This window comes from Pteropus vampyrus, unplaced genomic scaffold (genome assembly GCF_000151845.1).
Source record: "Pteropus vampyrus isolate Shadow unplaced genomic scaffold, Pvam_2.0 Scaffold347, whole genome shotgun sequence".
NCBI lineage: Eukaryota > Metazoa > Chordata > Mammalia > Chiroptera > Pteropodidae > Pteropus > Pteropus vampyrus.
The window spans coordinates 82,117-107,162 of record NW_011889128.1 but is presented as its reverse complement, the minus strand read 5'-3'; positions in this window follow the sequence as shown (position 1 = coordinate 107,162).

Genomic DNA, 25,046 nt, shown 5'->3' with positions numbered 1-25,046 from the left:
TTTCCCCAACATTTCTTTCTATTGTATAAACATGATGTTGAAATTTATTTTTTGTCTCATTAATGGGAAGCTTTTTTATATTTTGTTAGCATATTCAACCCAGAACTTCAGCAGCTTGTGAAGGCTGGTTAAATAGACTATGTCACTGAGAGAAAAGAGTGTTCACTTTCCATTTGTTATGAGGTAAAAAAAAAAATGAAACGAATTAACAGCTGTACTAAATCTGTAGCAAAATAATAAAAAGATTAGCGTTGTCTTCCTTTATACTGAAGACCTGACTTTGATTATAGAACAATAGACTTTGAAGGGTCAATTATTACTCTCATAAACAGTATTAACAATTAATGTATTTCTGAGGAAATTCTGATAATTTTCCTCCCTATTTTTAATGGATAAAATTAAATTCATGCTTATGTTATCCAAACAATGGCTTTAGTTTTTCATTTATGGGAATGTTGCCATTTCTGTAATGTATCTGATTTAACAAGTTTCAGCTCTACTGTGCACAGTTTTATGTGCAGAGTTACTTAAAAAATTGCATGCAAAGCAGAATCAAGAACCCCACTGAAGCTGAGACAATGAAACTTCTGAAGGTTTATCCTATTCACATTCCTTCTACATGGTTTTTTCCCTTATATTTAAAATGCATAGTTTGCCTCTATTGAAATGGGAGTTTTCTACCATGGATGGGCCTGAAGGTATTATGCTGAGTAAAATAGCTCAGACAGAGAAAGACATATAGCATATGATTTCACTTATATGTGAAATCTAAAATAAAAATAATAATTAACTCATGCAACAGAAACAGGCTCATAGATAATAAAAAACATTTTGCTGGTTGCCAAATAGGAGGAGGTGTCGGGGGGATGGTTGTATGGAAGGAAGTGATCAAGAAGTACAAATTGGTAGTTACAAAATGGTTATGGGGATGTAAAGGATAGCAAAGGGAATATAATCAATAGTATTGTAATAATTATGTATGTTGTCAGGGTCCGGGATACTGCGGACCCAGAAGGGAAGATTCGGTGGCGTGAGGCCTAGTTGAAAAAATGCACAAGACTCAGACATGAAGAAGAAACGGCAAGCATCAACTTTATTGTGCAGAGCACACTTTTGTTGGGAGTGCAGTTCTACTGGGGTGTGCAGTCTATTGCACAGTGCACGTAGTCTTGCTCTCACTTCTTCTGCTCCCCTTTCTTGTGCTCTCCTTTTGCTCTCTCCTTCTTTCTCCCTTTCTTTCTCCTCTCCAGGTGACTGTATGTCTCCTCACATAGCAGAATACAAAAGTGACATTCAGCCACACATGCATGACACAATAAGCTAAATTATGTTTACGTATTTTCTAAGTCTGGGGTCCTATCCCTAGCCGTGGTCCTAGATCATAGCCAGACCTTGGACCAGCCAGATCTTGAGCCAGTCAGGCCTTGGATTAGCCAGGCCTTGGATAACAGCCAGACCTTGGATCATAGCCAGAACTTGGGCCAGTCAGGTCTGGCGCACACATACATGTGAGAAGGGTACTAGATTTATTGAGGTGATAGCTTCGTACATTATATAACTATCTAAGCATAATGTAGTAACTGAAGTTAACATAATGTTGTATGTCAAGTGCAATTGAAAACATTTTAAAAATACTTTAAAAATTGGAGTTTCTGATTGCCTAGTACTGGGGCTTTATTATCAATCAAATGTTACTGGTCTCAGAAACAGAATAGAAGGCTGCGAAAATATCTGTGAACCAGAAAATAAATTCTATTTTGAATTCCAAATTAAATTTGGACTAAAATGGTTAAAAAAATTTTAAATTATTAACTTTATTAATTAAACAAATGTTCCTAAGAATGAAAAAAATATATAACTCCTAAGTTTGGGCCTTATTGCTTAGTCTTAGTATAAGTTAAGAAGAACCAGTTTATTCATTCTCTGACTCTAAAATATTTTAAATTTAATTTATGGAAGTCATATAAAAATTTTCCTCATGAAACATGATTATCTTTCATATTATATTTGAAGAAATATATATTATAATCCATAAATTAAGAGAAGTAAATCACACAGCACTGTCACATATTCGGCAAATCAATTTTGGGGAGAATATGGCCTTAATATATTGAGATTCATAAATATATTAATAAAATTCCATAGCCATTTTAAAATTAAATTTTCAACAAAGGTATTTCTCACAATGAGATCGTTTTCTTGGACAGATTAATTTGTTGTATTAAACATGTAATTTTTTCAACTGGGCATATAAGATGTCTAGAGTGTTTGAGACAAAAATATCACAAAGAACATTGTGGTATCTGTTGTCATAAAGTAATCTCTAAGTTTTAAAGTAATAAAGTTTGAATAGAGTTTTTAAAACTGTGGTCATATGTTTATGTTAGAAATAGATATTAGGTTGGAAAAATAACATAACATTCTGCAATGTTGTTATTCAAGTTATGCAATGAATGCTTTTGTAAGTCAGTGAATCATGAGTAAAGAGTCATTAGCATTATTTGTCACAGACCTTCTGTTTGGAACTAGAAAAGGCAAGAAAATGAAATGCATTACAAGTTGTACCCTAAAGCAAAACCACAAAATGAAATCAATAGCATTGGAGTTGTTCTATCATCAGTTTAATGTGGATCTGAATTGTGCTGTCTTTTATCTCTGATTGAAAGGCTAATTATTGAAGCAAAACACAACGACATATTTATATAGAGCTACGGGTTTTTTCTTCCACATTTGGAGATAATTATCAGTTTACCATAAAAGAAAACTTTCACTTCAATTGTAGCACTCAGTAAATCAAAATGCGCTATAAAGATGCATACTGTTGCTTTTGTTCCACATCAAATATGAGGATGTGGATGATTTTGTGGCAATAATGTTGATATAAGTTTCTTCTGAACACAAATTCCTTGAAGACTTTTCAGGGTCAATTATATTCTGTACTGAACCCAGGAGAAGTTGAGTTAGTCTGGGGAGTCAGACATCACAGACAGGAACAAAAGAGGACTCATAATTTTGAAATAATATATTCAAAACATAAATTTATTTACATTGATGTTAAATTCATAAAATGAAGATAATTATTTGATCAAAACTAATGGGAGCCAAAAAAATCATGAGAGCCAAAGAGGAAATTATGGATACTTGACAAAATGGGACCAGCAAAAGAGAAGTAAAAACTGGGATTCTGGAAGACCAGAGAGTTTGTGGCGAAGGACTGAGAAATCAAACTTTACTTTCCAGCTACGAATGTGGAGGGAGAGAATTCCTCCAAAACTCTTCAGGGTCCCTGTAATATCAAGCACTGGGAGGAAGCTCCTAAACACATTCCCATAATTAAGATATTGTACTGGCTCCATCAGCTTTAATGACTACCTAAATTATGATAATGAAAAAGTGACAACTCTGCTATGGCATAGGAACTATAAGTGGAGTAAATGTTGCATATTTGCATATTGTGAGCCTGATGTTCAAATCCCTTCATAATCTGGCCTTAACTTTCCAGACTCACTACTTCACTGGACAAGCCTTTGTTGAGAAAATTCACATGTGCCGTGAATTTTCAGCTATTGGGGTATATAAAGACACATAGACAAAAACTCTGCCCTTATGGAGTTTAAATTCATTACAAATGTTTCAACTGTATTCTTCTCTCCAGCCACACTGAAATAGCAGTATGCTTGATATGGATTTATGAAATATAAGCATAAAGTCTATTTTTTTCTTTTCTACAATCTCCTGCAGTCTACTGATTTGAGATAGTTATTTCTTCTGCTGTTGAGTGAAAGCTGAAGAATCCCCATGAGTTCTTATAAATGTGGTTGTAGTTAATAGAAATTATTATGATCATGATAAGTTTTAAAAATAAAAGATTCTCTAATTCAATATATCAGTCAATATTTCAAAATTCATTTCATGGTAAAGTTTTTCTCTTTTCCCAGCTAAGAAGAGTTCTTGGAAATTCTACTACCTTTAGAGAAGAGGTTGTAAAAGAATTCCTTTTTCTTTATTCCTCACCTCCTTGTCAGTTTACTAGAAGCTGCTTTTTGAACACTCAGGTTGCCATCATCTGCAGGTGGAGACTGAGGAGAAAATATTGGTAAGGTAGAAAGGAAAGTTCCAAATTAAATATTATTATTGTGAAGTGGTTGAACATGCTTTGAGTCAGACCTGTGTTCAAAAGAGACATTGTCCATGGGACACTTTCAGCATTATAGTGTTCTCCTGCAGCAACTAGATTTGGGCAGCACATTTCATTTAATCATTCATCTTATCATCTTATCACTTCAGGAGAAATTCAGCAATTCACCTCCAGCTTTTGCTTTCTGCATTTTCATCATTCCTCCAGGTGATCTTGCTAAAAATAATCCACAAAAATCTAGCATCCGCATGTGTCTCAAATCTGGACCTTGGGTAACATTCACAAGCTCTTTGCCTGTATAATTCTATGAGTGCCAGCTTCTTTTAAAGTAGCTGTGATGCCCCTCTGCTCCAGCCATAAGAACGGCTTTTCAGTTTATACTCTGGATTACCTAATAGGTCACAAACATGAATTCACTGTGCTCTCAGAATCATAGGGACCAGTGGTCATATTCTGGTTGCCAACATTACAATTGAGAAGAAAGTATGCATCCTCAAAACCCCCTTTTCAGGGGGCTTGGACTTCTTGGGAGGATGAGAAAGAGAATGCAAATACTTTACAACTTGTTTTCCCCAAAGGAATATTTTACACCAAATCACTTCTAAAGTCATTCACTTGACCTTTTGTATTCACCTTGGGAATACAGGGTTAGAGTGACTAATTATGCTGTTTGTTCTGATTTTAAATACCTTCGATGATCTGTATCTGTTTCTTGTACAGTTCTTTGTAATTTTAAGTTTCTTGTATCTTGGTACTTTTGTCTAAACCTCTAATTTAATACTTCATCATTTCTAGTATATGCTTGCTGTTTGCAACTGTCCTTTCAAAACTTTTCTATTCCTTCTTCAGGATACAGCTCAAGGTCAGCCCATTTGAAAAGCCTCCCTGATCACTCACTTGTTAGTTGTTCACTCTTCTACATCAGCTCTTTCTATAGGTTCTGAACAGATAGTCGGTGATGTGCTAAGCCTTGAGTTTGTTGAATAGAAAATAACAACAGCAAAGACAACAACAACTACACAAGAGAGATATGGTATTTGTGAGTTATTGGAATACACTGTCTCTTTATTTTACTACTTTTAATTTAGCAGTGGTCTAATGAACTAGCTGTCCAAAATTACTTAGCCATTCTTTCTATGTTTATTTATCAATTCTTGAAAAATTTAAAAGTGCTGTTAAATTGGACTATTTTATTTATAATTCATTTATTCAATTCATCATATATTTATTATGTTACCCACTACTTCCAAATATGAATATTCATGGAGTTTAAAAGGTAAAAGCCAGTTGTTGGGGAAAGAAAAAATTGTATCTAGAAGCCATGGATTAAAAACTTAATACAATCGAGTGAATCCTTAATCCTAAACTTGGTAACAGCTAACACAGTTTGAAAATCAGAGTGCTGCATAATTCCCATTCTCTCAAATTCATCAACTGTGAAACAATTCTACAGATTCAACAAGTATTTCAAATATCCTTAGGTTAAATTTTGCATTTAAGAATTTGAGAAAATTGATTAAGGTGACAATGTAATATTTGAGTCACCAGAAAATTCCATTATTACTAGAGTCACCAGAAAATTCCATTATTACTAACAGAATGAGATTTGGATAGCCAAGTATTGGGAGACAGTAAACCTTGGGACTTTTGTAGTCTTATATATCTTGCTTAATGTGCCAAAGTGGCAATGCCTGGACCATTTTTTACCTGGGACACAGGACAGTTTATGCACCTGGCAATTCTGAAATATGAAATAATATTTGCAGGAATGCATCATATAGTCCAGCATTTATGGGAGCTCCCATTTGACAAAGACTTGCTATTGCTTGCTATCACAGTGGCAGAATCTCTAAGGTTAGAGTTCTTTTGTGCTGTACTTCACCCATGAGCAGGATTTTTTCTGGCCCTACAATTTGCCTGTGAACTTTGGTGCTTAGGGAGAGCTGCATCCCTATGCCGATAAACTTACTAGTATTTTTGTTGGTATAAAGTCCTTCATTACTGCCCAGGTATCTTGTATCTTTTATGAATATCTATACACCTTTAGTGGGCTAATTTATTAACCTGTATAGTTATTTCTGTGGAAATCCCCTAGTTCTATGTCTCTTCCTCACTTTCAAACTATTTTAAATAGAAAAACATAGCATCAAAACAAAATCCACAGATAATACCTACAATTAAGTAAAGAGGTAACCTAACTTCCAAATCACAGAATGTGAGTAGCTATGGAAAACAACTGACATAAACAAAATCTTTACAATATCAGCAAGTATGATAACAACTACATTTAAGGATGTTCAGGGAAGAATAAGGATTTCTGTTGATCATGAGAGCCAGTGAACCTCAAAGTTGTCCAGCTGCACTAAATGAAAAATTTACTAATAGAAAAGCAGAATATAAATTAAGCAGGACAGATACAATAGGGCAAAAAAGAAAAAAAAAGAAAAGAAAATTTCCCCAATTAAAGTGGCAGCACAGAAAAATGCAAGTGGTCTTCAAAAATAAAAGGATATATATTGTGAACACTATAAAATACTAAAACAGGTATTCTAGAGCTGTGAATTAAATAAGTTCTCCTAGTGCACCTTCTTTTTTAAGAGAATGAAAAGGCGAATTTTATTTAAACATGAACGATAGTAAAGAATCATGGTCGTAGTCACAAAGTAAAAAGAAAGTAGCAAGGAAAATAATGGCTCTAAGAAAGTGAAGCTTTTTAAAAAAAAAATTAAAACTATACCTTTGTATTTTGAAAGAAGCTAACTAATTTTAAAAAAGATAATCTATGAAAAACGCACATCAGAATTAGAAAAAAAACCCATAAATATAAAATGTTAAATCTAAATGCAATGAATAAAGATATTAAATAAATTAGACAAAATGTAATTTAAAGGAAAGAAGATTCCTCACTTGTATAATAAGCATCTCCTAAGATGAAATACATACTAAGAAAAAAGAGAAAATAATATAATATAGAATTCAAGAAAACTTTCCTGAAATAATGCTTTTATGGCTATTATATATAAGGAGAAAATGACTCAGAATAGACAATATGGAGACAATATGGAGGTATGTTAAATAAATATTGGACTTTGAAAACTTGAAATAAGTCCAATAGCCTTTTAAAAGGAAAACCAGTTTGTAGTTACACCTTTTGATAACAATGCTTTGATAGCAATAGAAGAAGAAAATAGAGTAAATAAAGTCAAAGAAAAAAAATATGGGACAAAACTTATATAAAATATCTAGCTAAATTTAGGTTCAATTACAAGGACCTCAGATAACTCTAAGTAATGTACATGAACACAGGAAATGCTGAACCTATGAGTCTGCTCTGAAGAGTCTACTAGAGCGTAAGATACAAATACCTATATGACGGATTATATTACCAATATTAACAGTGAGAAAACAATGTTACTTCAAATTAGATGTGTGGGAAAGGTAGAGATGAAGCAGAAGCATTGCTCACAGTAGAAAATATACAAACAATAGCCAAAATAAAATAAAAGATGCAAAGCATATTACATAAAGTAAAAGTAAGGATTAGAACAAGTGTCAGCAAACTACAGTCCTTTGGTCAAGTCCGGCCCACGCTTGTTTTAGTAAGTAACATTTTATTGGAGCACAGTCACATCCATTTGTTTACCTATTTGTGTACAGCCCACCCTTTTGCTAGCATTATTGTCTCTTTCTCCTTTTAAACTAAAACTGTGGAGTTGAGTACTTTCAACAGAATTGAGACAGCTCATAAAATCAAATCTACTTATCTCAGTAGTCACATTTGTAATATGAAAGTGAATCAACTTATTATTTTGAAGCCCAGTGATGTAAAGGAAAGAAACATACTTTTCCCTTGTCTTTACTATGGGAGCAGGACCTCTGGGTAACCAATTATTTGATATGGAGAGGTTACTTTTTAGAGAAATATTTTAGCTAATACATAGAACTGAAAGAAATTAATAGATAGGGAATGACTATCAGTAGATGCCACTATCACAAAGGAGAGTCAAAAGGATTTGGTGTGCCTCCTTAAAGAAATAGTACATAAAGTAGTCCCTACTAATGTTGGGCTTACTTTAAATGGTTTCAGTTACTGTCATCTAAAAACATAATGTGGAAAATTTCAGACATAAACAATTCAATTCTCAATTCATAAGTTTCAAGTTGTGCATTATTCTGAGAAGCATGATGAAATCTCTCCCCCTTCATTCCAATCAGGATGTGAATGAACCCTTTGTCTAGTGTCTCCATGCTGTGTACACTCCCTGTTCATTAGTCACTTACTAGCCCTGTGGGTTTTCAGATCCACCTCGCTAGTATTGAGGTGCTTGTGTTCAAGTTACCCTTTTTTACTTAATGATGGCCCCAATGTGCAATTGTAGTGATGCTAGCAATTCGGATATGCCAAAGAGAAGCCATAAAGTGCTATCTTTAAGCAAAATGTACAAGGTCCCCTCTATATAATGAAAGAAAAGAAACTGTGTGCTAAAATCTACAGTAAGAACAAATCTTCTATCCAAGAAATTGTGAAGAAGGAAAGAGAAATTTGTGCTAGATTTGCTGTGTTGCACCTCACACTGAAAGTTATGGTCACAGTGCATGGCACGTGTTTAGTTAAGATGGGAAAGACAAAATTGTGGTCAGAAGGCATGAAAAGAAAATGTGTTCCAATGGACAGCAATGTGTTGCATCAGAAAACACTGAGGCTATATGAAGTCATCAGCAAGAGATCCCTTGAAATGAGTAAGCCCATTCACATAACTGTTATTATAATGTTGGCTATTCTTCTTACTTCCTTACTGTGCTAATTTATTAGTTAAACTTAATCATAGGTATATATGTATAGAAAAAAAACATAGTAAATATAGCATTAAGTATTATCTGAGGTTTCAAGTAACTATTGAGGGTCTTGAAAAGTATATACCCTGAGGATAAGGGGAATACTATATCACCTATGATTTATTTCTAAAAACAAAAACAAAAACCTGGATCTAATCTTGACTGTAGATCTAACTTCTGATTTATAAGAAATAGAGGAGACAGAAAACTATGAAGTGAGCCACTGAACATATAGTCATCAGTATCTGGACTTCAGAAATCTGGCGTTTTAAACAAGGTGAATAAGAAGAAGTGACAGTGCTGAAGCCTAGAGCTTAAAAAGACTTAAAAGACCTCTAAACCTATTGCAATAAATGCATGGATCTTATTTGGATACTGATGTGAATAAAATTATAATATACATAATGACAGGATATTTGTTGATATGAAGAACTTTTTTTAATTTGGGGGAAGTAAGTTATGTATTGTGATTAAGTTTTTGCAGTTCTTATATTGAAGACATACATATTAAAATATTTACAGATGAAATATTATGTCTCTGCTCTGCTTCAAAAGAATGCAAGGGGGAGCAATGGGAAGTATAGAAAAAAAGATTTCTCAGGACTCAATAATGTTGAAGCTGGGTGTGGATACGTGGAGGTTCATTATAACAATCTCCATAATTTTATTTATGTTTAAGATGTTCTATGCAAAAATATTAAAATGTTTTAAATGCTGCTGATGTCAAATTTTGGAGCTGAATTCTAAACTTTTTCTATTTTATTATTAATTTTCATTTAAACATTAAATTCAGTTACAACATAATGTAAAACTTACTTTGCAAATGACTTCATTAATACTTTCTTGGTATAAAAATCACAATGAAAGATTTCTTTAATGAATTCAATTTATACTGTTTATCATCCTCATTCACATGATATGTGGTACAGCTCAAAACTATAGGGTAGCTAATTCTGAAGTAAGAATGAACCTTTAAATAATTAACTAACCTTAAATTATGTAACAATCTTATTTGCAGAGCTAAAACACTAGGCATAGATTATAGGCCATTAACAGTCATATTAATAAATAAAACTAGGTTAGAAATACATGAATCTGCATTTCACACTTAAGAGGCAAAAGGTAGTCATGAAATGTTAGTAATAATAGTCAAGAATCAGGCCTTAAACCAACTAATAGCATTTAGGCTTCACAAATTTTTGAGAGAATAATTCATGAATTCACTACTCCTTCTCAACTCTACATGGGGCACATGTAAGAATACATGTGTGCATTAGGTAAATTTTTATTATCCTTAGATTTATATTCAAATTACAGTAATAAGACCCAGTTGTATTATATTTATATGTGAGTACTAAATATATATCTAGTCCTAGAAATCAGAACTATTTTTTAAAAAATACCGAGTTCCACAACCTAAATATTTAGCAAAATTTTCTTGTTAAATTTATATACTCATTTGTTTCAAAGGAGATGATATATACAGTTTTCAATGAAATTTTACAGTTATTTTTATTTGCAATAAGGTAGTTTACACAATGTAAATTAGACTGACCCTCATCTGTTGACTCCTTAGATTTTATTTAAAAAAATATATAATAGCTTGCAGTGTAAAGATTTGAAAAACTCAAAGAACTGGTCTGCTATTTTTTAAAAATTTGATTATACAAGTGATGCTTAATCATGAAAGACAACTTAATTCCTTTAATTCCAAAGACATACTGTGTAAAACCTGATTTTTTTCAAATGATTTGATTGTACCTCTGCAGCCTTTAATGCTAGATAATTAAGTGGGAAGTGAAATAAATGAAAAGAGTGATTTATTTTGAATGACCATCTATTGAACTCAGATATATAATTTCATCAAGTTTCTTCTACCATTAACTCCTATCCTACCTTCCTTTCTCTTCCACTGGCATTCATGTGTGGGTACACTTGCTCTGGCTCTCTTCTTTTGTCCTCTTCCCCTTTCTAAAAATGCTGATTGATGGAGTGTTATGATAAGATGTCCAGGAATGACCCCTAGAGTAAAAAGTAAATGTTTGAGATCCTGTTTCCAACTTCGTGTTTTTTCTGAGTTTCTATTCTACTAATTGTTAAACGAAATATGGCTTTCTTGGATCTCCTAGATTCTAAAAACATTGGTGTAATTAAAAAAAACCAAAAAGATAAATTGTTTAAGTGCAAAGGAGTATTACCTCAATGATTAGAAAAAGAATAGTGTTTATCCTATTATCGGTAATATCTCACAGAATCTATGCTAGCCCACTTCACAAGTTGGCTTATACTGTATGGTTAAAGTATATTAAACTGAAATGTTTAAAGAATGATTTCAGAGTTAAAAGTTGCGAGACCGAATCTTTAACTTTTCATTACTGAAAATGTCATTTTTGGAAAATCACTTAAGCTTTTCTCATCATGTCTTTGTAAAGTGGAGATAATAATTTTAATTTTCTAGAAATGAGTGTGGATTATATAAAATGTGACATATATGAGTTGATAAAGCTTAGTCACTAATTTTAACATGTGTTTTCCTCTATTCTAAGAAAATATATAAGTATCAGAAACCACACAATTCAGAGAATGTCTAGCAGTCACACACCCATTAACAATGTGCTACATCCCAGAGGGCTAGCCAGTATTTCACAGCAGAATGAGAATAAGGTATATTATCTAACATAACTCCAATAATGACGGTGTTCTACAATATTACACACAAAGTGTCGAAATAGTGTGTTGTTGTCTTGATATTTCAGAAGTACAAAAACTTCTAGTAGAAATTAAAATAAATGGGAAAAAATCTCTGATTGTTCATGATTGTCCTACATTATTCACTGAGAAATTTTAGACATATGTATTTCATTAGATGATGAGCAGAACACCATCAATTTATAGAACATCTCTGAAATAAAATAACTTATTTTTTGAAGGAACTCAGAAGTTGGTGAGGACCAATTCCAGGGAGTCAGCTTGGATGTGAAGCACATAGCTTATAGTTTCATAGTCCAGAGGGGCATTCACATAGATAAAACCCTTGATATTATTAATTCCAAATTTATCAAGAAGTAAAGTACCATTTCTGGGTCATTTTATTTTCACTACAAAAAAACTAATTTTCTTTAAAAGGCACTGGCTGAAAAACATGGCAGAGTGAGAGACTTCGACAGATCTCTCCCCTTGAAATAACAATAGCTGAACATCTAAAACTAAACAAAAACACTCAAACTGCACACCAGCACGCGTGAGCATGGGATCTGTGCATAAGATCTACCAAAGGTCAGAACTCTGGGTGTCAGGTGGTGGACTGGGAAAAATAAAGAATCTGCCTCTCGCAGCTGCCAGAGCTCCATGCAGGAGGAGAGGGAGGGGTGAAGGTGCAGCGACTTCCTTGAACAGCCCTGCCTAGAAGTGCTGGGACTTTTCTATGCAGAGAACAGCAGGGCTCAGTCATCAAGGCAGAAAGCAGAGAAGTGGGATGGGACCACAGAGAAAGAACAGTTGATTTCTACTGCCCTGGTTGCAAAGCCGAGGCTGAGATGCAGTCCCCAACTTCCAACCCAGAAGACCCCTCCCCCCATACCCTCCGAGACTGATCACCTCGGAGCCACAGGGAAATCTGAGCAAACCTTATCAAAACTGTTGCCTACACTGACAGGAATTGAAATTGAGAGTAGCAAGTGTGATTAAAATCTACAAGAAAATAAAAGACGTTAGCCTCTATATAAAGCCTTTGGGATCCAAGAAGCTTAGACGCCACTTACTTGACACCAAAAGAAAAACACCTTCTCTGCAGCAGGCTAAAGAGAGATATTTATATAATAAATCTTCATTCAGGAAAAACAATAGAATACACTTCCATTAATGCCCAGGCAGAGAAATAGTCCATTAAACACCATCAATAACCAAGCTGACAAGGCATCTCAGAAAGAAAGAGAAAAACCTCCAGAAAATGAGCTTACAGACATAGAAATATGCGACTTAAATGAAAGAGAATTCAGGATGGTACTTCTGAAAAAAACTCAGTGAGTTCCGAAATGAGTCATATCAACAATTTCAGAAATTGCAAAAATAGCTAGATGAGCAGAGCAAGGAGATTGAAAGCCTCAAAAAGAACCAAACAGAAATTTTGGAGATGAAGAACACACAAGAGCTGAAAAATGACATAGCAAGGTTGGGAAATAGTGTAGACCAAATGGAGAAAAAGATCAGTGATATCGAAGACAGAAATCTAGAAATAAATCAGAAAGAAGAAGAGAGAAACCGAAGAATCAAAAATAATGACAGAGAAACAAAAACTAGCTGATACCATCAGGAGAGGAAACGTAAGAATAATGGGCATTACCGAAGGCAAGAACAAGGAAAAGGGACTAGAAAGCATTCTCAAATAGTGGACGAGAATTTCCCAAATCTAAGGAATGAGCTGCAACTTGGAATTCAAGAAGTCAATAGAACACCCAATTATCTCAACCCAAAAAGGCCTTCTCCAAGACACATTGTATTAAAGTTATCAAAAATCAATGGCAAAGAGAATTCTCAGGGCAGCCAGGGAGAAGAAAACGGTAACATATAAAGGAAAACATTAGATTATCATCAGACTTCTCAGCGCAAACCTTACAAGCCAGAAAGGAATAGAATTAAATATTTAAACTATTCAGTGAAAGGAACTACCAGCCATGGATAATATATCCAGTTAAGCTCTCCTTTAGATATGAAGGAGAAATTAGGACCTTTTTAGACATACAAAAATTGAGGGAATTCTCCACTATGAGACCTGCACTACAGAAAATTCTGAAAGGGGTCAGCTCACCTAAAACAAAATAACGACAACAAAAAATACATAATTAGGAGTGATGTGACTATGAGGCAAATAGAAGCAGAGGAGTGCAACCCTTACTAAGAACAGGGCATTTTAAGCTTAAACAATAAGATGAGAATTGCTATAGCAAGATAGTAATAAACGTTCAGCATACATAGAAACAAATTGAGATAAGAATGACCGAAAAGGGAAAGATTCAAGAATCCAAATTCGCAAAGGATAAAGGAGATAAGGCGCATACAGAAGAAAATGAACGACTGTATATAAATAACTATCTTTTTCATATTTGTAATGGCAATCATACACCATAGAGTCAGAACTGAAGTATACAACATAAAATAAGAAGAATCAGAGGCAAAAATCATAATTGCCAACCGAAATAAAGGAAACAGAAACACAAGGTCAAGGAAGCAATGGAAACACTGAGCTACCAGAAAGCAAAACATAAAATGACTATAAGAAGGCCTCATATTTCAATAATCACTCTAAATTGGAGTAAAAGGACTGAACTCACCAATAGGAAGGCAAAGAGTTGCACAATGGATCAAAAACCAAAACCCAAACATATGTTGCATCTAGGAGACACATCTCAGCTCCAAAGGCAAATATAGACTCAAAGTGAAAGGGTAGAAAATGATATTTCAAGCAAATGGCATTCAGAGAAAAGCGGGAGTAGCGGTACTAATATTGCATGAACTAGACTTCAAAATAAAAAAGGTAAAGAAAGATACTGAGGGACACTTCATAATGAGAAAGGGAATCATGCACCAAGAAGACATACACTTATTAATACCTATGCTTCCAATCAGGGAACACTGAAATATGTAAAGCGCTTACTAACAGAACTAAAGGGAGAAACAGACCAAAACACTATCATAGTGGGGGACCTAAAAATCCCACTCTCAGATATGGACAGATCATCCAAACAGAAAATCAATAAGGAAATAACATCCTTAAATGACACATTAGACCAACTGGATATAATTGACATATACAGAGCCTTCCATCCCAAAACAGCTGCTTATACATTGCTCTCTAGTAGATATGGAACATTCTCAAGAATCAATCACATACTGGGACACAGAGATAACCTCAACAAATATAAGAGGGTTGAAATCATAACAACTATATTCTCTGATCATAACGCTTTGAAACTAGAGATCAACTGCAAAAAGAAATCAGGAAGAACCACGAATACATGGAGATTAAACAGGATGCTACTGAAGAATAACTGGATCAGAGAAGAAATAAATAGAGAGATCAAGAGATACAGAGAAACGAATTATAATGATAGTAGAATATATCAAACCATTTGGGACATGGCAAAAGTGATCATAAGAGGAAACTTCATATCATTACAGGCCTATCTCCAAAAACAAGAATGAGCCCAAATAAACAACTTAATGCTTCATCTTAAAAAACTAGAATAGGAAGAACGAATGAGGAGTAAAGTCATCAGAAGGAAAGAAATAATCAAAATTAGAGCAGAAATAAATGAAATTGAAAACAAATAATAAAATAGAAAAAAATAAATACAATCAAGAGCTGGTTCTTTAAGAAGATTAATAAAATTGACAACCCCCTGGCTAGACTCACTCAATAAAAAAGAGAAAGGACACAAAGAAACAAAATCAAGGATGAAAGAGGGGAAATTATGACTGACATCGCAGAAAAACAAAGGATCATGCAAGAATACTATGAAAAAGTATATAACATCAAATTTAATAAACTAGATGAAATGGATCAGTACTTAGAAAAATACAATCTTCCTAGACTGAATCAAAAAGATCTGGAAAATCAAAATAGACTGATCAGCTGTATGGAAATGGAAACACTCATCAAAAACCGACCAAAAAGTAAAAGTCCAGGACCAGATAGCTTCACCATTGAATTCTACCAAACATTCAAAGAAGATTTAATACCTATTCTCCTCAAATGCTTCGAAAAAATTCAAGAGGAGGCAATACTTCCTAATTCATTTTCAGAGGCCAATATTACTCTGATACCAAAACCTGATAAAGATAACATACACACACACACACACACACACACACACAACTACACACCAATATGTCAAGAACACAGATGCAAAAATCTTAAATGAGATACTAGTGAACTGAATACAGCAACATATTAAAAAGATTATATACCATGATTAAGTGGGCTCATCCCAGGGCCACAGGGATGGTTCAACATACGCAAATCGATTAATGTGATACACCACATAAACAAATTAAAAAATAAGAATCATATGATCCTATCAATTGAGGCAGAAAAAGCCTTCAACAAGATACAGCATCCATTTTTGATCAAAACACTTAACAAAATCGGTATAGAAGGAAAGAACCTTAACATAATAAAGGCCATATAATGACAAACCCTCAGGCAACATTGTACTTAATGGTGAAAAACTAAAAGACTTCCCTCTAAGATCAGGAACAAGGCAAGATTGTCCACTCTCGCCACTATAATTAAATATAACATTGGAGGTCCTAGCAAGTGCAATAAGGCAAGAGAAAGATATAAAAGGCATCCAAACAGGAAACCAAGAAAGCAAATTGGTATAGCCACTATGGAAAACAGTATAGAGGTTCCTCAAAAAACTAAGAATTAATCTACCATATGATCCAGCAATCCCTCTACTGGGTAGACTTGAAAACCCATATCCAAAAAGATATTTGCGCACTGATATTCATAGCAGCATTATTCACAGTGGCTAGGAATTGGAAGCAACTGAAGTGTCTTACGGTAGATGACTGGCTAAAGAAGTTGTGGTACATATATACAATGGAATATTACTCAGCCATAAGAAGTGATGAAATACTGCCATTTGTGACAACATGGAAGAACCTAGAGATAATCATGCTAAGTGAAATAAGCCAGATTGAAAAATTAGAAAAATCACATGATATCACTTATATATGGGATATAAAACTAAAAGCAACAAATGTACAGAACTAACAGAGACTCAGGGAAATGGACAATGGACTCGTGGTTACCAGAGTGTAGTGTGTTTGGGGGAGGGTGAAGTGGGTAAAGGGGATCAAATATATGGTAGCTAAAGGAGACTGGTTTGGGTAGCCATCACACAATAGAATATATAGACGTCAAATTATAATATACACCTGAAAATTATATAATTGTATTAAACAATGTTACTCCAATAAATAATAAAAATAAAAATAAAAGGCACTGTGATTTAAAAAACACCTATTTATAATAAGAGTAATCATAAAAGTGATAACATACAGGCTTTTGGAAATTATGTTCCAGAAATGATTAACATCAGTGTTATCTTAAGCACATGCCTTAAAATTCTAGTATTTTTTTTAATTCTCCTGAAATTAATGTTTCTATACTCAATTACATTTTGGAGCAATGCATACTATTCCCCTCACCATGGATTCAGATGGCCCTCTATTGTACTAAAGGACTTCAGAAATTCTGTATTAAAAAACATACAATTTTTTAATCATTTATGATCTTATTAGATTATTATACTTTTAATAATGTAATGCATCTCATTATTCTGTATATTCTGCTACGAACATTTGAGGGAAAAACAGAGAATTTAACATGTTGCTTATTTAGAAAACATGATTTATTATTTTTAATGGTTTAATATATTTTGCACTGATGTTCATTTTTCAAAATAAATTTGCTCATAATCAATTGAGCAAAGAGCGGGGCACTTTGGGATATTTTAGAATATCCTACTTCTCATACCACTGGTCTATTCCTCACTTTAGTTTTCTCCACAGCATTTATTACTAGCTAAATGCTATATATTTATCAGTTTAATAATTTTATTATCTATCTCCACTTACTGGATGGTTAAAGTTCATGAAGGCAAGGATCTACTTTTTTTCATGGCTGAGAGAATACTTATTATGTAATAGATGCTCAATAAACATTTTTTCAGTGAATTAACAAATATTTGTTGAATAAATTGATAAACAAATGAATAGATTGTAAAAAATCATTATTGTGAGGAAAAGAGGGTACTAAGTAGAGCCACTCTGGTATTTTCAAGGAATAGAACTGATAGAATCACAGAAAGAAAATATCAGAACAGCCTTTTGGTCAGAACCACCATCTTCCAGTAATTTGCCAAAATGACCAACACAAAGGGAAAGAGGAAAGTCACCCACCATTGGTTCTCTAAGCCTTAGAAAACATGGAGTTGTTCCTTTGGCTATATACATGCGAATCTACAAGAAAAGTGATATTGTAGACATCAAAGGACTAGGCACTGTTAAAAAAAAATGCTCCACAAATGTTACCATGGCAAAACTGGGAGAGTTTACAATGTTACACGGCAAAAGTTGGCATGGTAGTAAAAAAGTAATTTAAGGGCAAGATTCTTGCCAAGAGAATTAATGTACGTATTGAGCATATTAAGCACTCTAACAGCCAAAACTGCTTCCTGAACAGTGATCAGAAAAAGAAGGAAGCCAAATGAAAGGTACCTGGGATCAACTCAAGTGCCTGCCTGCTCCACCCAGACAAGCACACTTTGTGAGAATGATGGAAAGAACCTGAGCTGCCGGAGCCCATTCTCTATGAATTCATAGGTTTGAAAAAAAAATAAAATAAAAGACCTCTAATTGAGTTGGTGTCCCTTCCCCCAAAGAAATCTTTAAAGAAAACTAACCATTCTAATTCATTGGGTGATGTCTTTATTATTCCAATTTAGTGTGTTTTCTTGCTGAAAGATGTCAGCAAAGTATAGTCCACTGGTTAGAAAATGGCATCTGCTGAATTACAGTTAAGCTCAGAGAAAGTTGATAACTGCTAATTGTGCCATAAATGGCTGTGTTTTAAGCATGTGGAACTTGCTTTTGAAGCCTAATACTTAAAAACGAATTGCTTAAAGTCTCCTGTTCTTTGTGAGTTCCATTTGCTTCCACTTTTCATGGAACATGACTCAGAAAGTATCGTGTTTGTGATAATTTGTAATTAGACTACCTTTTTTATTTCAACCAGGGATAGATATTTATGTATAGCAGTTTACATGATGCATGGCATTCTAAGCGCTTTATATAATTTACTCAAAAATCTTGGAATAAGTAGTGTTTTACCCATATTTACATAAAGGAAGCTGACTCACAGTTAACTTACTCAAGGATACAGGTGGGCAGAGATTCAAACCCAGGTGTGCTGGCACCATAATCAGGTCTCAATCTGTAGAGTTATATTGCCTCATATGGGTGGGGACATTTTAAAGCTACTTCGTATAGTTCAAGCACATTTTGGATGTTTGGTTGCTTCCTGGATATTTTTACTTGGATGTGGCACACAACTTAAATATGATGTAGTCAAATGGGAGTTGATCACATCCAACTCTAGCTGCCTTCAGTTATCTGTGATAGCTATAGCAATAAAATCTGTTTATTTGAAATAAAAACCTAACTTCTAGTATTCTCTTACCACTAATAAAAAGAAAAGGAGAAAAGAAGTAACACAACAGCTTGAGAAATCAAAACTTCATTTAGATGTTGGAAGTCTGAGGAAGGAGGAAGTTTAGCGATATTTATAGAGGGGGTACAGCATTACAGTAAAAACAAAGAAGAAAGCAATAAGAAAATTATGATGTTGAGCACTTGCTTCAGGGACAGCAATTTCTTGTAATGTTTGGTTGTTGAAGTACTTGAAAGAGGCCTTTATAATTTCCTTGCAAACTTTTTTAGCAGAATTAACATTCATTCACTTATTACATATTTAACATTTATGTTTTTATTAAATATATATTAACAATTTTTTGAATACCCATATCATGCCAGGCCATCCAGCTTATCACAAAGAAAAAACAGAAGGCAACTAAGCTGTAGATAATAGGTGAAACAAGGAATTGTTGAGAAGGTGTTAGCTCTGGATTTATTCCTAGAGGCTCACAAACAATTCTACTCTCAGTGAACCATGATGGGTAGACAAAACTTAAATGATTTACCTACTTATAATTACTAATAGTATGTCTAATTTAACTGCTTGAAGAAATATTATACACTATAAATGTCTTTTATCATAGATATGGCTCTTACGCATTCATAATTATTTATGATTTTAAAGTTTATTTGGGTTTACCTAAGGTAGGACATGGAAAACAGGTCTTGGATAGTACGGAACAGTGGGAAGACATTCCTATAAGGCAATAATTATGACTTAAAGCTGAAAGTAGAATGCATTAATTTTGAAGAAATGTCATGAAAATATCCCTATGAGAGCAGAAGACTTCCAGAATTGAATATTTAGTATTTACTGGGTCCGGTGGGGGGAATCACTTTTGTTACTATAATTGAATTTTTAGTCAGATACAGCATATAGTTACCAATTCTTTTATGTTGGACACATTTTTATTAGATATACAGAGTAAACAATAATTCACCCTGAAATTAATTTCAAATCCAAGTTGACTGGTTTAAGGTGAAAATACCAACTGAGTAAACATCTACTCATCCTCTTCACTTCCTGAAGCAATGGAGTACACAATACTCTGATCGATGACCACAGCAGAAATTACACCAACCCGAGTCCCTCTGTTGCAAATTCACTTACTGGAGGAGGTCTGCAAGTTTAGAGAAAATTGGTAATTTTTTATTGTCCACTTTGCCATGATGGAGTCCTGAATTTCATAACAAAATGGTGAGTTTATGTGTGGGTTTATTGAATAACATTATTTTCTGAAGTTTTTAGGAAATACTATATTAAGATTCCAGCCCTAAAAACCTGTGTTCCAAATCATGCAAATGCTCCTTTAAGAATATCTTGTCACTTACATTGTTTTTAATTTCAAATGCTACACACTGCTCTACTACTTTATTATCTGCCAATTATCATACAAACTTACTTTCACTAGTCTCTAAAGCACCTTCTGGACTGAAAGCAATAGAGGGATACAATTTGCTACCTCAACTCTTGCTAAAGTAAAATGTTGCTATTATGTTGCTGATGTTATCATAGTTAAGCAAATGGCTTCCAAATGTTTCTGGTCCTTACTGGAGCTTTACTGTAAAGCTGTAACTGTACTAAAAGTATTTGAATAGATGGCATCTCAGAATTCATATTTATTTTGAATTCATTTGTTCTATTTAACTATAGCCACAATATGTACCCAGTACCATGCTATTTACTAATTTCAAAAATATGTTTTCAAAAACACATTGTTTCAATCTCAAAATCTCAGTTTCCTTACATAATGTGTGTCAGTGGCTATCGTAACTTTATTTTCAAAAAGGACGCAAATAATCTCACTTTTTTAATTCACTGGTATTTATATTATCCAGGTTCAATAGATTTAGAAGATTACTGAATACAAAATTTTACCAATGTCTCTCAGCCTTTTTCTATTCTAGTCCATCTGTCTAACCCATCTGATTTCGAATAACTTTTAGCTTCTTTTCCTAAACTGATAAGATTAATCCTATTGGTATGTCTTTCACATGGTCTGTTTTTTTTTTTTTTTAATACTTACTCTTTTAATACCACCCTACATTTTTATCTTCATTTGTTCAGTTCCTAGTCTTGATTGCACTGGGCAATTACATTGTTCCTACATTGAAACTTTTTATTAAAAAAAAAAAACCAAGACACAAATATAGTCAGAAAAATTAACTTTCATAAACATCTTGTGCAAATTGCTATATTCTTTGGCACTATAGTCTATATATTGATTGACTAAGTGTGAAGCAATCTATCATATTTATAGATGTTCCAGCACCTGATGGTGGTCCATATATTAATTTTAGGGTGAATAAATATATCTCATGTTACTTTACTCTCCTGTATCATTTCTGCCTTCTTTGTTAACAGTATTTAGATATTACTTGGATAATCATACCTCCTCCATTCTCAGTCTAACTGGTTTGTGTAGGACTGACCCAATAGCTAGGTGATATGGATAGACACATTACCTATCTCTGGCCAGTGAGGACACTTTATCCTCTTTGCTCAGGGTTCATATGTGATAAATGTCTCATACAAAGCCAATGAAAGTCAGGCCCAGAATTTTTGCTGTTAATTATTAGGGAAGAAAATAAGATATTTATTTTGGTTTCTTTGGTTTTGTTTGTTTTTTTTTTTTGGCTGGGATTTTAACGTTTGTATCCTATAGGTAGGCTCTTCTTGATAATGATACCAACATAAATGAAATAACTTAGGGTTGAAAATAGATCCCATACACTTAGCCTAAAATTTTAAATGCTACCATACTTAAAGCTTGGTAACTTATTATGCCTTTTATGGAAAAATAAATAAATTCTCTTTTATTTCTTTTTTTATCTAAGATTTCTATCACTTCCAATTGAAGTGTCCCGACTACTTCATGAAAAACATGTTCAGGCAATTCTTTTAAGATATCTGAGATAATACAATTATATTCAGTAAGCAATTTACTTAGTCATTGTCATAGTGTGAGTGCACTGAACAAAGCATAACTTTGTTAACTTCGAACAAAAAATAAGGATAGGCTACCATAAAAAGGAAAGTATTTACAAAAGTCACTAAGGTTGGTTGCAATGGACTGCTTTGCTTATGAATAGATTCAGTATATGACATTTTAGATTATAAAGAGAAATGAAAACAATATGCTGTTGGTCACATTGCTTTGAGGTTGACCATGGTGATTGTGAAAGAAGAACCTGAAAAGTGTTAAAATGAGAGAGCTATGTAAACACAATAATCTCTAAAAAGGAACTCGATAATCTCTCCCTACTGGTCTTTCTATCCTCTCCTCTTGCATGAGGGCCGGAGAGAGACTTGTTTCTAACCAATAAAAATTGGCACAGTAGATGGGATGTCACCTCAGTGATTATGTGACATATGATTATAGCTTATAACATCATTCTTTCTAGAAGACTCTATTTCTTTTGCAGGATTAATGAGGTGAATATGTGTAATCATCCACGTGACAGGATATTGAAGATGACTTCTGACCAATAGTCAGCAAGGAACTGAGGCCCTCAGTCCAATATCCCACAAATATCTGAATCCTACCAAAATCCACATGAGCTTGGAAATATACCCTTCTCCAGTCAAGCCTCAGATGAGACCCTAGCAGTGGACAATATCTCATTTCAAACTTGTAAGAGACTATGAAACAGAGAAAACAGGTGACTAATTTCTAACCTACAGAAACTTCAAGATGATATGTGTTTTTTAACTTATTAATTTTGTGTTAATATTGTTATGCTGCAATAGATAGCTAAAACACATGGCTTCAATAATAAGAGCAATGAATTGCTAACTTGTGACAGGTCAAATTGCATACAACTTAACTGTGATACAAGAAAATATATGCAAGTCATAAACTAAATGTATTTTTTGTAGAGTTAAACATTGCCTAAATTGTTTACTTGTCTATCTTGTTACTACGTGAGGTAAGAGCTAGATTTTGTGCTTTCCATATTTAGTTTACTGATCCTTATAAAGTATAGAAATATAAAGTATGCAGCTAATGAACTTTAGCTTTAACATAAAAAAATGCCATGTTTTATTTCAAACTTATTGTATTTTTCTACAATAAGAATAGAAATAATTAATACCAGATAAGTTAACCGGCATAATTTAAGAAAGAATTTACATCCAATTCATATCACTAAAAGCATTTCAAATTTTATTTGTTAGAAAATGGTTAAAACAGATTTATTTCTAAATGAAGTTTCTCTCCAGTAACCTTTGTCTTAATTGTTCCAACACACTTCTTTCTACCAGAATCAAAATATACCGTAAAAATGTAATTTTCTCCAGGCTAGAATTGAATGAGCTTCTAAAATAATGAGCATTAAATTATAAAATTGTAATTCTGTTCTATTTGTTGCCAGGCAAGACCTATTTTATTTTATTTTTTTTATGCTCTGGAAAGTACCAGTTACATGATTGGAGCAAATTACATATTCCCTTTAGAGTCACATATAATTTAAATATCAAATGAAGCAAAAAGAAGTCAAGATCCATAAAATCCGATGGCAGAGAGGATAGAAAGATAACAAAATTGAATAGAATGAACTGAACATTAAATTCATGAGGAAAGAGATGGAAGTAAATAATTGGATCCTGCATGTTCTATTTAACTCCTATGCAATAATACATACCCAGCTTGATTTTAAAGGGCAAATTAAATTCAAAATTTTATGTGAATTCCATAAACTTTCGCACTTGGCAAGCAATGGAAGTTTTCCTTTTAAAGTTTCATCTGACTTGGTTTGATCTATGGGCTTGATCTATGAGCTGACTGACTGTTTATAAGTCTTAGAGTGAACTATCTGAACGATATTTTCCAGTTCTACCATTTTGAGTGTGATATAATGTGATTTACCATTTTCACTTTTCTTTCTGTTGAGTACAATCCAAATCTATTGATTAATTTCAGATGTATAGAATTATGACCAAATAAAAGATTTCTTAAAAGGCTTTTAAAAAATCTATCGATGTTAATTCATATCATTGTAATTCTTTATTTTATAATAAACAATGAATGATTAACCCTCTTCCAATTGATATTTTTACTCTTATTTTAAAACAAGTAGCTGCTGAGTATCTGAAATTCAAGAATTCTACTTTTTAAAGGTAGATTTACTGCTGATAAAATTAAGATAAAACTTTTACAATAAAAGTGGCACTTGAAACAGGTATTGGAACTATACAGATGTAGTGATGAAGCTTAAAAGTCAAGAGAGCAACTGGATTCCCACTGTCCAGAAGAAGACTGCTAACATCATGCTTGAGCAAATGGTTATATCTTTAACAGATATGGACCTAGAACATTGGAGAGACAGATGGTTTCATATTTGAAAAATGTCCTCCAGAAAGGCTTTCACCAGAAGCTCTTTTACAAGGCTTACTGAGATGGGTTAGATGCTCATGTTCCTGACATATTCTTGATGGCAGTACTAGTTTCTATTTTTCCCCTATGAGCAACACTTTGGGCATTACTGGCTATCTTACACAAATTTCACAAATTTTGACTAAAATTTCAAATTACTTAAATTAATACTTAAATAAAGACTAGATAATAATTCAATTACAACCCTCGGTTTTAATAAATATCAAATTTAAATTTTATTACTTCATTATCTTACTATTTGACCTGTCCTCACCACCCCTAAATTTCACATGGAAAACAGCTGCATATTTTTAAAGATTAAGGAATTTTATTTTTTAGAGTACTTTTAGGTTTCAAGAAAAATTGAACAAATTGAGCAAACTATACATATACAGTTCCATGTGCATCACCCACCTCCAGTTTCCCCTATTATTAAT